This window comes from Theropithecus gelada, chromosome 12, assembly GCF_003255815.1.
Source record: "Theropithecus gelada isolate Dixy chromosome 12, Tgel_1.0, whole genome shotgun sequence".
NCBI lineage: Eukaryota > Metazoa > Chordata > Mammalia > Primates > Cercopithecidae > Theropithecus > Theropithecus gelada.
Window position 1 is genome coordinate 68,428,888 of NC_037680.1, and position 14,146 is coordinate 68,443,033.

At 40.9% G+C, this 14,146-nt stretch overlaps 1 long non-coding RNA gene and 1 pseudogene across 2 annotated transcripts in view; one reads left to right on the forward strand and one right to left on the reverse strand.

The window, feature by feature from the left end:
- LOC112636160 overlaps window positions 1–14,146 on the forward strand; it is a 198,251-nt gene that overhangs the window by 27,134 nt on the left and 156,971 nt on the right. The gene's annotated exons all lie outside the window — the stretch shown is intronic.
- LOC112636159 lies at window positions 8,198–10,431 on the reverse strand (annotated as a pseudogene). Its single transcript, XR_003122137.1, has 2 exons — window positions 10,333–10,431; window positions 8,198–10,260 (listed from the first exon to the last, which is right to left on the reverse strand). The product of XR_003122137.1 is annotated as a dnaJ homolog subfamily B member 1 pseudogene (transcript).

The following is a 14,146-nucleotide window of genomic DNA, read 5'->3' on the forward strand; positions in this document are numbered from 1 at the left end:
CCCCAAAATCAAAAAAAAAAAAAAAAAAAAAAAAAAAAAAACCAGCCTGGGCAATGTGGCAAAACCCTGTCTCTACCAAAAATACAAAAAATATTAGTTGGGCAAGGTAGCATGTGCCTGTGTTCCCAGCCACTCAGGAGGCTGAGGCAGGAGGATCACCTGAGCTGGTGGCAGAGGTTGCAGTGTGGAGAAATTGTACCATTGCTCTCCAGGCTGAGTGACAGTGAGACTTCATGCCCCTCTGCCCCCCACCACCCCCAACAAAGAGAATAGAGACATGCAGACACGAGAGAGATCTGTAGAGATTTTCCCCCAACAACAATTGCAGATCAATAAGAAGACTAGGAGAGATCATTGTGGGAATTTGTTTTTGGCAGATTTAAAGTCATAACTAAAGTCAAATGTCTACTTTGTTTATGCACAAGTTTGACTTGTTTTTAAAATTTTTCCAGAAAGTTAGTCTTCCTGCTTTAAGTATGTTTTTACAGTAAATATATAACTAAGATCTTATTTTTCCCTGACAATGAGAGTGGTATTATCATACATGGTCATTATAGAAAATGCAGAGAAGTATAAAGAAAAATATAGAAATCACTTATAATTTCATTATTCAAGATTATTCAAGAGGTAATAGCTATTAAACTATTGGCTTTTAATGCCTCTGTACATGTATTTCTTATATTCATAACTGAGATTATGTGATGTACTATGTAGTGTCTTGATAGTTTTGCTTTTTTACATACGAAAAACATTACTTCAAGTCATGATTTTGAAATTTGAAAACGTTACTTCAAGTCTCATTTAAGTTATGATTTTACAAATAATTGCATAATATTCTTTTTTTTTTTTTTTTTTTTTTTTTTGAGACGGAGTCTCACTGTGTCTCCCAGGCTGGAGTGCAGTGGCGCGATCTCGGCTCACTGCAAGCTCCGCCCCCCGGGTTCACGCCATTCTCCCGCCTCAGCCTCCCAAGTAGCTGGGACTACAGGCGCCCGCTACCGCGCCCGGCTAGTTTTTTGTATTTTTAGTAGAGACGGGGTTTCACCATGTTAGCCAGGATAGTCTCGATCTCCTGACCTTGTGATCCACCCGCCTCGGCCTCCCAAAGTGCTGGGATTACAGGCTTGAGCCACCGCGCCCGGCCTAATTGCATAATATTCTATCATAAATATAACTATTTTAAAAACAATTTTTTCAGTGTTAGAAAATTTGCTATCAAATACTATTACGATGAATATTCTGTACATAAATGCTTTTTAGTGCCTTTGGTTAGATTCCTATGAGAAGAATTATTGGGTTAAGTGTCTAATTTTATTTTAAAGTTCTTGATCTTTATTGCCAGATCACTTTCAAGAAAGAGGACATCAGTTATATACATGGTACAATATTTGTGACCACTTTTTCCCCCAATATTTTCATCACAAAATGAATATTTTAATTAAAAAAATCTTTCAATAAGATATTTTTAAAAATACATTTTTTCAACTTGAGATTTCTTTGATTATTAGTAAGGAGAAAATATTTTCTTCTGTTAGTTGGTCACTTGTATTTGTTATTGTATAAAATATCTGTTCATGTTCTTTGCACAGCTTCTGGTAATGTTTTAGTGTTTTTCTTAATAAGGGAAAGCTTTCCAAAAACCCTACATGTAACATTTTGTGTACTAGAATTTTGTGCACTATTTCTCCAATATATTATTTATTATTATGGTAATGCTATTTTTTGGTGTTTTGAACTTAAAAATTGACCAGGCATGGTGGCTCATGTCTGTAGTCCTAACAATTTAGGAGGCCAAGGTGGGAGAATCACTTGAGTTCAGGAGTTCAAAACCAGCCTGGGCAACATGGTGAGAGCCCATCTCAAAAAAATAAAAAATCTAGTAAAATAACTAACCATTATTCATATGCTTTCTTCTACTGCTTACAAATTCTTACCCGCCATGGTGGCAGGCGCCTGTATTCCCAGCTACTTGGGAGGCTGAGGCAGGAGAATCTCTTGAACCCGGGAGGCAGAGGTTGCAGTGGGCTGAGATCGCGCCATTGCACTCCAGCCTGGGGTGACAAGAGCAAAAAAAAAAAAAAAATTATTGCCCACTCAGGGGTTAAATATTTACTAAATTTTTCACATATTTAATGTCTTTTTAATATTTAATTTTTAAAATCTATACTTTTAAGGGCACTTTGATAGCCAATGACACCAATAGTGAGTGAGTTCTACCTTGCTCAATTGTCTGCGGTGGTTTCTTGGTCATGCACTAATATTATACATTGTAGGTTGTCTATAAAACCTAGTGTTTGAAGTATATTCTTGTTACCCCTCACAAATTTCTTTAGTGAATGACAATCTTGTTTTGGATAAGGCTACATCTTTATGCTCATCTATTAAGGACTAGCATAGATATATTCAAAATACTTAATTTCATGTATTGATAGGAATAAATAAAATAACAATACTTATTGTAACTCCAACATACTCTCTGAAATCATAACAATATCTTCTGAAATGTAATCAACTATTTAAATGGCAAAACATATTATGATTTTTTTTGGTCAGTTTCATGTTTAAACATTTTTAATATGTTGAATTTTGGGGAAGTAAAAAATCCCTATTCTTCTAGTGTAAAGTAACCTGCTTTAATATTCAGTTGCTACCCATTTAGAGAAGAAAATTGCTCTTCAAATAGCATAATGCATTTTTGTGTGTGTGATAGTGGCAAAGGTAGGGAGGATTTAAGAAACATTTTACACTCTTTGGCAGTGGTGTTGATGGGGAGAAATAGAACAATAAGAAAGGATTGAACTCGTTACTTTTTTTTTTTTTTCCTTCAGCCAGATAATAAAAGGCAAAGCCTGATTTCATGCAAAATCAATGGGGGTGAGTTATTTTGACAGAAATTTGCCATCCTTCACCGATCATGTGGTACTCTGGATAATAAATATTTTAAGTCAGTACATTACTGGTAATTTATTAGGCCATATGAAATAATAAAAACAATACAAAAGTCTGGAGATGAAAATGTCTGGTCTATGTAAATGTTCAATATTGTCTAGAGTTTTACTATTAATATTATATATTAATGGAAGAAAAGATGTTTACTAAGTAAAGATGTGCATTTTTATTTCTTTTTAAATTGTCTCCCTCCTATTTTCCTACAAGACTTATGCTTTTTTCCTCCAAAAGAAGAAACTCAGAAATACCTTTTTTTGTTATAAGTCTGGTTTGTAGTTTTATTTCTATTTCATTTCTATTTCCTTCCAAAGCTAGGCAATACATTCACATCTCTAAGTTCAGATGTTGTTCATGAGGATCAATGCAAAAATTACTTTCTAGGCTGAATGCAGAAATACTTGGGTCTATGAAACTCATTCTCAATAAATTCAAGTTATTATTTTCAAAAAAAAATCCTAGTGGGACACCAACTATTGAAGCCAGTGTTGGAGGAACACAACAGCTTATGGGATGCTTGGAATATAAGAGTAGCATGTACTCTGACCTTGGGGAGCCCGTAGGGGTCTTCAGATAGATCTGTAAACATCACAAGGGATAGGTCTTTGAAACTAATACATTTCCAAAACATTTCGAGGGTGATGATGATTTAGATAATTCTCCTGCCATGTGGAGAATGAGTGGTACCATTGCAGTGGCTTTGTGGAGAGGTTGGGTCATGATCCTCATGTTGAGGAGTAAGTTGGGCGCTAGGTGCTCTGGAGAAAGCAGCTGTTCCATGTGGTTGAAACAGAGAGGCAGAGCAGAGGCGAGGTGAAGAGCGGGACTATAGACTCAGGTGGTCAGAGGCCCATCCTGACTCTGCCACTCAGCTTGAAATTGTGGAAGTCACTTTACCTCTCTCTATTTTAGTTTCTCATTTGTGAAGTGGGTAATACTTGCACCCATAAGCATTGTTCTGAGGATTAAATGAGCTCCTCGTGCAATGGACATGTGCATTACATGTATGTAACGTGTATGTATGTAACAGGACATGTATATATAGTAGGCACAGTGACTGAGCAGACTAAGAACTTGATATAAATGTTGTGAAATAAATAAAATAAACTTCCTGGGAAACTTATGAAGGCAGGAAAGGAAGAACCAGGCACATGAGGTCTCCAGAGACCTACCCGGGCCTTAAATGGAGAATTCTGTGTTGGGAAAAGTAGGAAAAAAAATTAGTCCTTAGAAGACTGTTGGCTGCAATCAAAGTTTACATTCACTTGACAGAGTGATATAAAGCCTGCGATTATTGGAATGAAGTGACCTGTGTCTGAGTGTGGAGCGTGGGCAGGAAAGACAATGGGAAAGCTGAGGACAGTGAGAGGGAGAGCTGGGGAGGCCATTTCTTATTTCTCTCTTTACACCCCCAATTTGCTCATGTGTTTTTAGGACACCTCAGATTCCTTTTGAAAGTAGGAGATAAAATACTTTTTTGTTAAGTAAAAAAAAGTCCAGGTAATAAATAAAATAAGAAAGTCCTGGGCAAAGGGATCATGGACTGAAGAGGAGGTGATTTAGGAACACCAAGGTAGCACTAATGCTCAGGTTGCACACTGACCAAGTGTGGGGGTGCAGCACGCACCTCATCTGCAGGTATTGGGCTCAAGGAAAGGAGTTATAGACAAATTCACCATAGCGGTAGATGAGCAGAGACTCTGAATACATCTGTGAAAACATTTTACTTTTCCTTTAAGTAGAGATGTTTTCAATATAGTGGGTGATATGATGGTATGAGATTAGATGGAAACAGAAAAGAGGAGAGGGGAGTACATGAAGAATTATTTTAATGTTGGGATGGCTTTGTCCACTGCAGCGAACATCCAGAGATGCAGTGACTACCATCTGCCACTGAAAAAGAACCATCGATGGAAGTACTATTTTCAATGATAACTCCTGGTAGCAGTAAAAATATGTTTTTAAATTAAATTTGGAATTTTCCTCTTCAATGCTGCTTCTTCAAAGACAAATGAGCCTCTTACAGTATGTCTAGTTAAATAAAATAATGGATGTGAAAGGCTTTACAAAACATTAATGTGCTATATAAATGGAATGTGTTATCATTGTGTACTGTGTACTAAAAAACATGCAGTAAAATGATATTACTTTTGTGGACTAAATAGTCAAATATGGGCTGCATGACAGCACTGTGAAGTGAAGTCATAATTGATGAACGACTGTGCCCAGGGAGGGTTGATTTATGTACGGATGCTAACCTGGAAGAATACCTTTGGTGTAATGTTAAAGGGTTTTTGTCTTGTTTTCTTTCTTTGCCCTTTTCTCACTTAAATGTTTTCCAGTCAGTTAAAAGCATACTTATCAAATTTAATGATAAGACTAGTATGGGGGAGGTAACTAACATATATCAACCTTAGAAAGTATACTGCCCTATGAATAAACCAAACTTCAGATAGGCTAGTAACTTGCCCGAGACCACTCATTTAATAGTAGATGGTATTCTGTGAGTAACCTAAGACTAGTTACTTGCCCAGTAGAGTGGCAGAGAGCTGGAATTTGAAACTAGGCAACCTGAGTCTAGAGAATGTGCATCTAAACCACTTTGCCTAATTATTCATTCATTTGCTTAACAAACACAAAACGCTCACACTTACTCGAGAAACTGATCTAAGCATTATACAACTTACTCCTTGTAACAACCCTATAAGGTAGATACTATTATTATTTTCATTTCATTATGGCTTAGAAACTGAGGCACAAGGAAGTTAAATACTGTCCCCAAGGTCACATAGCTAGTAAGCAGATTGAAACATGGGCAGTTGGGCTGGGGTGTCCATTCCTCTGAGCACCATGTTATACCACCTCTGCTCTATTCTATGCTCCTTTCAATAATGTGCCCAGCTTCACACAGCCAGATCTGAGGTGATCCTGCCCTCTCCTTATACCCTAGGAACCAGGGAGTCTTTGAGGTTTCAAAGGAAGCAGTGAGCATGTATGATTCAGTTGATGCTCTTTTGACCTACCTTGGAGCATCCACGCCTGAAGGCATCTTTTGTGATGCCACCAATTCAATCCTAGACTCTTAAATCCTCATCTTTGGTTCTTACTGCCAGATAGCATTCCCTCCTGCATAAAATACATCCTTATTCTCATTACATCTCCCCATAAAACTTTCATCAATTTGAAAATTGTAAAATGCATTCCTTTTTATGCAGACATTTAATCTATGGTTAAATGACAATTGAGCAATATATCCTCCTGCATGCCCAAATACCATCCCAACTTGGCAATTTGAAAATAAATTGACGATCTTAAAATTGGCATAGGTTTTAAGGAAATAGAATATTCTCAACCATAGACTTTAGAGGATGCTTATCTGTAAAACAAATTACAGGGCACACTTTGGCTTGATTAACACATTGCACTTAAGAGAGGTTTCAGATAGAACCACCAGCTTAGCAAATCTGATTTTAATTTGTCTGTGGACAAGACACTACGTTCCTTTCTTATGTGCATGGATGAAACCAGACCTTTCAACCTCTCAGCCTTTCAAACTCTCACTTTCAGAAACACTGAAGTTTAAAATGTAAAGGTGTTGTTTTTGCTTCACACCCAAATGTCAGAGTTAGATTTTCTGATTTCTTTTGATTGGCTCCAGGTGATGTTAAGTGCAATGCAGAAAATTATCAAAATCAATCTATCTTCAAAGGCTTTCTTTGAAATTATAGGATCTGAATCAAAAGGTGAAATAACAGTATTTTTATTCAAAGTTCTCTTCCATGATTTTCATAGCTCTTGCTCTACTAAGGAGCAAGTAAAATTGGTAAAATAATTTTTTTTCCCTCTTGAAAGGTGATTGTTAGGGCCTTAATATTTTCCATAGAAATCCAGTATTTCTTAAGCAATCTGACTCTTGCTTACTGGATTTTTAAAGGATTTAATTACCAACTTCAACACATCAGCAAAGTGACTCACATTACGTATTAACAGTAAATGTAGTACATGAATCATAGCCAAAGAATTCTGCTAACACTGGGAACCATAATACATAACCAACTATAGTCATTCAAAAGTTGAAGTATTAAAGCCTGTCACCGGAGAACTTCCAAGCACTGGAAGACCAATGGTCCTGATCAAAAGTCAAATCCAGTAGAAAATTGGCATATTCTAGAAAGCAAAACAACATCCAGAGTAATCAAAAATACAATGCTGAAGGTATTGGTTATGTCTTGCTACACAAAATGTGATTGGCAGACTAACAACATTGACTTTTACCCACAGGTTTATTAAAAATGCAGAATTCCATGCTACATCCCAGACCCTCTGAAGCAGAATCTAATTTTTAGCAGGATCTTCAGGTGATTCACGGGCACATTAAAGTTTGGAAAGCAGCACTTTAAAGTATTTTTGTTAACGGAATTATGTGAATAATTGCTGTTTTCCAAAAACAATGTCATACTCAGAGGTAATGGTCATCCTTATTTTACAATGGGGCTATCATCACAGTGGGAAAAAATTCTCATACTCTAGTGCTTGGGAAAGATAATAACTGATATAGAATTATTTTTCCTGAAGGAGCCAAAGCAGTTATAGGGGAAAGAATAGCAGCTCATCACTTTCAGTAACAACAAATGCCAGCTTGACCTGCATTGTTATTTCACCTTGCACTTCTCATCACATTATGCTGGTGGATTCTTTTCCTTCCTTTCTTATTTTTGAGTCAGAGAAAGAAACTGACCTAGAGGTTGCTGCAGGCATTTAGAAATATGGTTTTCTTTATCAGTTTCATTTGATCTGCTGCAGCAGGTCTTACCTGAGTGATTTTAAGAGTTTATCAATCATGTGACTGTTGAGATACCCAAGCCATGATGCAAGTACCTCTCCCATGACACGATAACTTGTGCTCATAATAAAATGAAACTGTGATAGGAGATGTGAAACAAATAGAAATCAGAGTGGTACCATGAAGGTACGAGGGAGAAGATGAGGGAGCCAGGACTAAGTGAGGAGAGCTGTATCCATAAGTCACCTGGAAGGTTGTGGAGCAAACAGATCATTAGGTAGCACTAGTGATAGGGAGAAAATGGCCATCAGTCACTCCCTGTTCTTTCTTTGCTGCCTAAAAGCACGGATAACACCACACATTTTATTCCCTTGAAGAATTCTGTCTTGGAGAAGGTTTATGGTGAATTTACCAGGAAAGAAGAAAAGAAGTGGCTGGTTTTTTGTTTTTGTTTTTGTTTTTGTTTTTAGGCTTAGCATCAGTCTTTAATGCTGTCGTGAGGCATTGACAAGTCACACCCTTTGGTCTCATGTTGGCAGAGGCTACTTACAATGAGTCTAAAGGTCTGAGCGCAAGACTGGCCTCCAGGGAACAGATATTTGTTCCAACTCCCCCTCCCTCCCCAAGATTTCCTCGGAATTCCATTATGGCCCTATATGGAGAGCAGTGGCTGCTAGGGACAGGTTTTATTTGAGTGTGCACCAACTATACATGGAATTATAAAAACATATTTACAGACGTTCCACAGTGCTCCTGCAACCAGAAGCAAAGACCCTTTTATGAAAAGGGATTATATCTAGGGCTGTGCAAAATTCAAAAGGATCAGATCCCTTTGAAAGAGTCCATAGTCCATGAAACAAAAAATTACCTGGGCCACTGGTAAGCCCCAGGTGTGCCAAGATTGCCTTACAGAAATGGAAAGACTGTGACCCGCAAAGTGAGGACATTCAGCTTCACTAGAGCCAGAGGTCAGGAGGGCCCTTGCTGGGTCCAGGCTCTCAGACCCTCAAGGGAGAGGTAGCTGCACTTACTGGAGTCACTCACCGGAGGCTGGCTCCCTTGGTGCTGCTGGGACAAGAGGTATTGCTTGTGGGCGCCAGCCAGGCAGTTCTGCAGGAATAGTTTAGGTTCTCAATTTGAGATGGCCAAAGAGAAGACAGAATTCTTCAAGGGAAGAGCAAGACATGGGAGACAAATACAGAATAAGTTAAGAAGTGATCAGAACAGAACCGGAGGAGTGTACAGGGTCTGGGAACCAAGACAGCAGGTCGACATTATCTACCAGCCAGAAGCAAAGGGACACAGAAGGATCAGGTCCAGCTGCTGGTCTGCCTCTCGCCCCTGAACAGGGACTGGAGTAGGAGGATGTGGGCCCATCCCGGGAGGGCTGCCGGACCCAGTGGGGCAGACTGGAATGTCTTTTCCTGCTGTTCCCAGCACCTGATGCCCTATCGCTTGAAAAACCACTTAAGTCTAGTGTATGACTTTGAAAGATTGTAATATATGCTCTGGAAAACATTCAGTAGTACAAAAGCCCTCCCTGGGTGCTTGCGTCCTCTCATGGTCCACAACTGGTAGAAAGGTCCAGAAATCCTTGAGCTCTGGAAAGGTCCCAGGTCAGTCCTTGGGGAGCTAAGGTAGCTATATTGGAAGAATCTGCTCAAGTAGGGTTCTTGATATCTGGGGAATTCTTTCAGGGAAGATCACTTCCAATTCAATAATGAGGTCCCCACGTTTCTCCGGCGTTTTGGGGAGGCAGAGGCCTTCTCCAGGAACTTTTCGCAGTGTGCCAGGCCTGATGACATCTTTGAATACGATGGGTATGGTCCTGCCGTCCAGAGTGGGGACGTTCACTGTGCAGCCACACAGAGTCTCCCGGGGGCGGATCCTGGAAGGATAAATCACATCAGAGCCATCTCTCTTAAAGATATTGTGTGGTTTGTCCTTTAAAACAAAGACGATCTCAGCTGGAATGTTGGAGGTCTAGTCTCCTTCCTTGGGGAAGGTGATTTTGGTTCCTTCTTTCCACCCCTTCTTCACTTCGATGGTCAAGATTTTGTCTTCGTTTTGAATGCTCTTTCCGTCGGGGTTTAGCCGCTTGTGGGGGATTTTCATCTTTTTGTGACAACCGCTGTAGATCTCTTCAAGGGAGACTCGAAGGTCGTGGGTGACTGGGGGATCTTGCTTCTTTCGGGTGGGCTCTTGGACAGGGCGGGAGCGGCCAAAGTTCATGCTGGTGAAGCCACGCATGCCCATAGGGAACCCAGAGAATGGGTCAGCAATGTCCATGCCTTCCTCCTCGTTCCGCTGCCCAAAAAAGGTATCGAAGGGATTTCTGCCACCGAAGAACTCAGCAAGCATGGCATGAGGGTCTCCATGGAATGTGTAGCTGAAAGAGGTATCATTGGCACCGCCGTCGCTACTGCCACTGGGGCCGCTGCCCGTTAGGCCTTCCTCCCCGTAGTGGTCAAGATCTGGCACGTGCGCGGGTCTCTGAGCACGTCGTAGGCCTCGGCGATCTCCTTGAACTTCTCCTCGGCGCCGGGCTCCTTGTTCTTGTCCGGGTGGTAGCGCAGCGTCTGGCCGCTGTAGGCCTGCTTGACCTCCTCGTCCGAGGCGCCTCGGGCCAGGCCCAGCGTCTGGTAATAGTCTTTGCCAGTGGCCCCGGCCTGCGGCCCGCCCAGCCTTTGTCGCCGTCCCCCGGCTCCGCCGCCGCCCGGTCCCGGACTCTGTATACTCATCCGGCCAGCAGTGGCTGTTATACAAAGAGATCACATTCCTTCTTTAATGGTTAATGGTAGTTATAGGAACAGAGGAGTGCAGTTGGCTTTTTAACCTGAGTTCTCATTTTAGCTGTGACTGGAGAGAACTGCAGTTTCAAAGCCCTGGGTGAGAATGTCCATAGCGACAATGTCACTAATGCTATAGTCAAATCAGCTGTAACACCATTGCAATCATTTCTTGTCCTGCTTGCAGAGGTTAACATTATAGCTGGGACTTCAGAGGAATCGCAGTTAACTTTGATAGTTGTACATTTTGAATATTATGATTGTCAGGGTCAAACTAACTTGCAGCTGTGTAAGCTAAACTTTGTAAATAAAGAATTCAAACTAAGAATAAGCACTCTACGAATGGTGTTTTAAACCTTTTCTTGCCCTTAGAAGATTCACATTCACAACTTACTCCTCCTTCATGCCGCCATCATCTCTTTTTCGCACTGTTCTTGTCTGTCCTGTTGCTGTGGTCTTCTCATTGGTCTCTCAGATTCCATGCTTACCATCTCTTGTCTATTTTTTACACAGCAGTTATAGTACTCATCTCAAAATGCAGTTAGGTCATGCCACTTCTCTGCTCTAAACCCTCCAGAGTGTTCTTATCTGATTCAAAGGAAATCCCAAATTCTAACTCTGTCAGACAAGCCCTGAGAATATGGCAGGACACCCTCCGCCTGGGCCAACACTCTGGTATCCATCTCCTGCCTCCTTCACCTTTGCCCAGCCATCCTGGCCTTCTCTTTCCCCACCCATACTAGACAGGTCTTGCCTCAGGGTCTCTGCTTGGATTGTAAGTCTCAAAGATACACACTTAATGTACCCTTCACTTACTTTAGGTGTCTGCTCAAAAGTTACCTTATCAGCCAGGTGCAGTGGCTCAGTCCTGTAATCGCAGGACTTTGGGAGGCCAAGGTGGAAGGATGGCTTGAGCCCAGGAACTTGAGACCAGCTTGGGCAACATAGTGAGACCCTTTCTCTACAAAAAATAGAAAAATAAGCTGGACGTGGTGGCCTGTGCCTGTAGTCCCAGTTACTTGGGAGGCTGAGGCAGAAGGGATCGCCTGAATCTGGCAGGTGGAGGCTGCAGTGATCCATGATTGTGCCACTGCACTGCACTCCAGCCTGGGTGACAGAGTGAGACCCCATTTCAAAAAACAAAGTTATTTTATTGAGGAAATTCCTCTGAACCCTTCCTATAACCCCTATCCTTACTTAATTTTAAACCATGTAATACACTACATTTTTTTTTTTATCAATGTTTGTCTTCCCCAGCTAGAATATAACTCTGTGAGAGTGGAGATCTTGTTTTGTTCACTTCTGTCTTCTCAGTGCTCCAGAGTGCCAGATATACACTAAGAGAATTGCTCACTTAGTATTTGTGAATAGATGGTTTTCAAGGCTTGTTTGTGCACCTGGTACTCTGGCCATTTACTCACTCTCCTCGGCTCACAGGCACTTTTCTACTTTTGTTGAGATTCTTCCTCTGTTCCTTTCTACTTCCTCAAAGCTGCATGTTCAAGTATCAGCTTTGCTTCAGGTCTCACCTGAAACCTTCCTTCATTCTATTCTCAAAGCTGAACATGCCTCTCCTCTGGTGCCCCCAGGACTGTCCGTGTTCCCTGTGTCTCTGTCTTGTACTAGAATGATTCCTCTTCATGAACAGGAAGCTTCCAAAGGTGGAACCCTGTCTGATTTATCTTTAGCCCCTGACACCCCCCTCTCCACCCCACCTCCACCCCACCTGCCCCCATCCCACAAAATCTACTTCTTTTATACAAAGAAGATACTGAATGAACATTTGGTCAATAACTATTGCTAAATAGATTTGCCTTACTGTGACAATGTTGATGTGACAGTACAGCACTTGGATAAGCAATGGTAGTCCAAGCATAATTCTGTGTTTTCCTTTTTCCCACCACATTTGCCCTGGATGGCTTTTTGGTTTGGGGTTTTGTGTGTGAGGGGAGTAGAAAAAAAGTTGCGAAAAAAAGTTGCTCCTGGATGTTACCATTTTGCTTTATTTTAGTAAGTGCTGAAAGAGAAAACATTCATACAGAAGACAAACTACCTCATAATCAGAATGTCCGTTGTCTGCCCAGCTGTCTCAATCCAGGTTGGGTTCGTAACCAAGGAAAAGGTTTCTATTACAGAGAATTCTGTTAGCATCCTTCACTGCCTGAAAAACTTTTCCCTTACCTTTCTGATGGAACCGTTTCCTATATCCTAGTAGGGAGAATCAAGAGCAAGAAGTAGCTGTGCTTAGAAGTAGATACCTTTTTAAAACTCTGATTTCTCTTAGCATGAGTTTTCAACTCCAAACTGTCAAGATTCTGCATTAGAGGTTCACAGTGGACTTCTCTGTGGAACAGCTGGTCTAATTGGACAAGTTTTGCTGTGGTGACATTAGGGCTCATTAGGCTTTCTCTTATCAGTGGTATAAGCTGTGAGATTTCCACCAAGCAGAGGGTTTAGGTTCTAAATGAGAAATATAGATTAGCATTTCACATAATGAAATAATGGACTTTAGTGTTACCTTTCTAGTGACAAAAGCAGGAACTTAAATCCATTGCAGGGTTCCTTGTTTAATCAATAAATAGACGAGAGACACAGAAGATTTATTTCTTCTGTGGCAACAAACACCATCATTTTTCTTAATTATCCTTAGGTTTGCTTTTCCTGCTTTTAGATTGTTTGCAAATAAAAAACTCCCTACACTAAGAAAGGGACATCAGACCTCATTTTTTTTCTCCACCTCTTTCACACATACAGAGAGTTTTGCTTTTTTGCTGCAAGTCTTATGTTTCTTAATGAAAACCTAATAAAGTCAAAGGTTTCACAAGGTTGTCCAGGATGCCTTAAAGGCCAGAGGATCCAGCTGAGGAGGGAAATATCAAGGCAGATGTAGGAGAGAAAACAAATAGTTTGAACTTTGGATCCACAGATGGTTATGCCTGCCAACTGTTATGAGCCAATGAATATCTGGCCTATCATTTGTCATATTTATTGCAGTACATAATGCTGTAATTTCTCATGGCATGGTTATTTATCTTGCTGTGTTCTCTGAACAGCTAAAATTGCAGCCATGTTGAAGCATATGTATACCTTTTCGGTTTCATCTTTAAATAGCAGTCATGCAAATTGGCACAGGCCTGCCCATCCAAGGACTGGGATTATAAATGTTGCAAAAGCAATGAGTTGTCAGATTATGGAAAATTCTGCCAATAATTGAAACTATGCTCCCAGTCTTTTTCCTGTGTGCTTAACTATAGAGATTAAGGGAAGCAGAAGCTCTCCCCTGCAGTTTGTTTTCTTTCCAAGGTGCCAGGGTGGCTTCCTGAAGCAGTGGCTGCTAGAGCTGTGAATGCTCTATCTGGAGGCCTCTCTGGAGCATGCAGAGACCTGTCCAATTTCACAGTAAGGAAATGGGCTCTGGAAAGAGAGGAGTTTGAGGATGGGAGGAAGAAGGCATGAGGTAGACTCAGTCACTGATTTCTGACAGCAGTCATGGGGGCATTGTGACATCAAAAGGAGCAGCAGGAACACCTGTCTTTACTGGCACCTCTGCGATTGGCAGTGGTGAGTCGTGAGCAGAGGCCACACGATGCCTTGTGACAGAAGGTATGACTCACAGGTGGGCAGAGTC